This window comes from Idiotropiscis lumnitzeri, chromosome 1 (assembly GCF_059441095.1).
Source record: "Idiotropiscis lumnitzeri isolate Australia: NSW breed Sydney's pygmy pipehorse chromosome 1, RoL_Ilum_1.0, whole genome shotgun sequence".
NCBI lineage: Eukaryota > Metazoa > Chordata > Actinopteri > Syngnathiformes > Syngnathidae > Idiotropiscis > Idiotropiscis lumnitzeri.
The window spans coordinates 9,065,599-9,069,809 of NC_142391.1; positions in this window are offsets into that span (position 1 = coordinate 9,065,599).

Consider the following 4,211-nt stretch of genomic DNA (forward strand, 5'->3'; position numbering starts at 1 on the left):
AGTTTATCCCGATTGTAATGCATTCAAATTACGATATTGTGAGCGAGGGGAAAATCCAAGAATGGAGGATGTGGCAATGACTCAGCTCAAATATATACTGTAAGTGAAAATATGAACGTCTGACTTAGAAAACAAGACCTTTCTTTTCTTTTTGAATAAATGTCATAAAAAAATCCAAACAAAAAGCAAATGCCAAGATTTATCCTTTGATGCTTTTGGAAGTCAGTTCCAGTGACTGGCTTGCGCCATATGCTGACATTTTTAATAAATGTCAACAAAAAAGAAAAAGCAAAGGCCAAAGTTAATTGTTTGATGCTTGCTGCACAGTTGCCTCATGACCAATTTTGAAATAATTTGGGATTTTTTTTTCCCGTTTTGACTTTTTTTTTAAGCCACTTAGATTTAATTAAGTTTTTTTAGCTTTGTTGTTTGTTTTTTTTTCTTAAAAATTCTTATATTAGTTTCAGTTTTATTAGTTTTAGAATTTATTTATTTATTTTGTATTTTTTAAAATTAATTAATATATGGAGTTAATAAAAGTCACAAAGTATTGTGTAAAAACTGGTAACTTTAATAATTCTCAAATAACTGACCTTTCTGTAAAAACGGATGTTCGGCAATACCAAAATATTTTTTCAATTTTAGTTTTAGCTATTTCGTTAGTTTTCATTAACTATAACATCGCTCATAACTGAAGTCTTTTGACATCAGTTGACTTTTTTAGATGCTCATGAGGATTTCTAATAATATTACTACTTTTATTAATCACAAAAATAATAATTATTATTTTGAAACAAAGGAACAAAACTGTTGAGCAAGTTACATAAACAATAAAATATGAGAGAAAATTGGAAATAAATGGAACCAAAAATGCAATAAAAGTTTTTTTGGAATAAATAAAAAGTTCCATCAAAGTACAGTTAAAGTTTATCTTAAAAAAAAAATTCGACTCGGTGGCCTATTTTGATTACAATGTATATAAAAAGTCTACACACCCCTGTTCAATTACCTGTTTAAACAGTTACAAATCGCAGTTTGCGAGTGAAAATTAGCATTTGCGCATCATCAAATCACATGGAATAGCAGAACTGAGAATCAAAGATATTCTCCAATCATTGAACTGCCAAGATGGTCCCAAAAAACTTCGCTGGGCTGGATGCATGTCCATTAATGTGGGTAGTTGGGGGTCAAGACAAACTCGGTGCGACTTATGCTGCACCAGCTAGCTAGCAACAATCTTCGGCTGGATACTAGTTCAGCTAAACGTTGTGGAGTCGCTCTTAATTATTCCCTCCATGGCGGCGAATAGGCTATAGTAAACTTCTGAGCAGTATTTTCACAAAGGTAAAATGAGGATAAATGGAGAAGCCATGCTAAATGCTAAGCTAACCTGAGACAACAGCAATGAACTTTAATGTGTCGAGTTTGCCTTTATTTTTTTTTTCCAACCCAATTATCTTTGCTAAAAGAGCATACAACTCGATCAGAACTACTAAGTACATGCCAGAACCGGTTGTACACGTTATAACTCCCATTAATGGTGGGAAAAGTTTTTATATCGATTATTAATGTTTTTCCTCATCCGTATTTCCAACAAGAGCATGTAGAAATTTCACATTCACTGTAAATGTGATCAAAAAGCCAAAGAAAAATCAAAACTATTCGAGTCCTCCTTTTGAAATGACCATCAATTTGCGACCCCTTGCATGTGTTAAGCAGCCACTAATTATCTTGATTTCTACAGCGGGTTCAACATCTGGAGGAGTCCAAAAATAGCTGGCACACTGACGTGGCTGTTAGCACATCACAACAATGTGTGGAGAAGCCGTTAAATATTCAGAGTGGCGCGCTCGGAAAACAAACTACACACACGCTTCCCGGAAAACACACAACGTCATCATTGTGAATGCAAATGTCAATCAAAGCACTCGTATGGAACTCGATTCCATGCCAGCGCGTCCGTTTCCATGTTTCTTCGTCATCATATTACCCCGGAGAAAATCGACCACACGTTTCACAGGGAACGTTTTGCACTGGTGGGATATTCTTTCTAAGAAAAGCTGCAGTTGTTTTTCCACTTATCATGTCCATTATGGTCGAGGTCTCTGAGTTCTAATCACAGGGATAGTAGAAATCGCATCCGTGTGATGTAACCCTCCATTTGGAATAATTAACCCCCTGTTGCTGCGGCCTTCTTTTTCTGTTTTCTAGTATTGACAACTCATTTTCCGGGGACGTTGCTAAATGTGGGTCTATTTGTTGCTAAAAAGTTGCTAAATGACGTTGCCCTTACTTGATGAGGGATAATTACGCACGTAGAATTTTATGGGGATTGCAGAGTGACGTTACTCAAATTGATTAGCCAGCTCAGCAAAGAATAGGGTTTAATAATAAGTAATCGTTTGAATTCTAATTATTAGAATTAATTATTTATATATTATACTGTGTGTATTTTTGAAAAAAAAAAACTGTTAGGGTTGTCTGAAAAGGTGCTAAAAGTGGCAACAGAAGTGCGGAGTCGACATCAGTTTTTCCGATCCTGACTCAGTTGTGCTAACTTTTTTGCCTTTTTGGGCTGACACTTTTACCACACAAACATACCCGCAAGATTGACTCACCCAAAGTGTTTATCCCCCCCCCCTCCGGCTGAATAGCTCGCGTGATGATTGCTTAAATATTGCTTTCATGTGGCGGCGACAACTTGTGCTTGACTTCTGCCACGTTTCTGCCATGTTTTGCTTTTGCATGCTAACAGACTTCGTAAAAGTTCTCAAACTTTACACAAGTGAATCACACACCATGTATTGAGAACTGCATCTTCCGGTAATCATTTTTTAAGTGAGCTGTGCAGCAGATAAAAATTGGTTTGACATTGCTGGTGAGTGTTGATTATTTACATTTAATTTACTTGGTTAGTTTGGGCTTTGAAAGCCATTTGATGCGGTTGCATACGAATAAACATGACAAACCCACTGCATTGAACCGAATTGAATCGTTACATCATCCATGAATTATAGTCAATTGTTTTATATTAACAAAACAAAAAAAACAAAAAAAAAATATATATATATATAAATTTAGATGTGTGTGTGTGGGTGTGTGCGAGTGTGATTTTGCTATTTACGGCAAGTGGGGACTCATTCGATCTCTTTTGGGATTGCTGAATAGTTGATTACTGTTTCCACGCACTTTTCTGCGCCCCTTTATGGACTTACCGGGGTAGGCAATCCCTCCCGATATGACATGAAAGCTGAACAGGAAGTGCTCGGTTGGCTCGTTGCGTGTGCGTGAGTGGGTGTTTGCGTCCCCATCAGAGTGAGGATGCTGCAGTCTGGCGCCTTCTTCCTCCGTCCAACAATGCAACGTCAAGGACATGGCATCACAGGGAAGTGGAGGAGCCTCGAGGGATTTCTCGCTTCAATAGACGCCTCTTATGAGATAGATGAGTGAATTTTCAATGGAAGATTTTTTTTTTTTTTTTAAACAAAAATTGTCCATTACTACTATGTGTGATTTCTTTCTTCTGGTGGAAAGTGATGTTTTACTTCACGTTATACCTTGACATATCATACCATATCATGTAATGCAACACAATACCTTAATATCACATATACCTTTTCATATTATACTCTACCGTACCTTACCATGCCATAATATTATTATTCATACCATAACCATTTAAGTAGGCCACATATTATTCCAAATCATCATTAAAATACAATTTCATACCATATCTTTCCATACCATACTATTTAATGCAATACAATACTATTATTGCCACATCAAATATCATGTCATGTGATGCCACGCCTTCGCCTGCCGTACCGTATCACATATTGTCATGCCAAACCATTTCAAACATTACAGCAGTCCTTCAAAACCAGCGGTAATCGTACCATGAATATTCGTCCAAAACAAGCACAATGTTAATTATTATGAATGATTTTTCACACATTAATCTCACATTTGAATTACTGCTCTGTATTAAATATAAAATAATCATTACACAAATCACTGCCTCCTACTGGCTCTGATACAAATAAACTATCAAATACTCGGATGTTGATTGAGAACAGAATTTAGTGCATGAACAAATAGATCCTCCCCCTGTCCTCTCTCTCTCTCTCTCTCTCTCTCTCTCTCTCTCTCTCTCTCTCTCTCTCGCGCCAGCTCATAGTGGAGCACAGCATGCATGTGGAGTCTTTACGAAC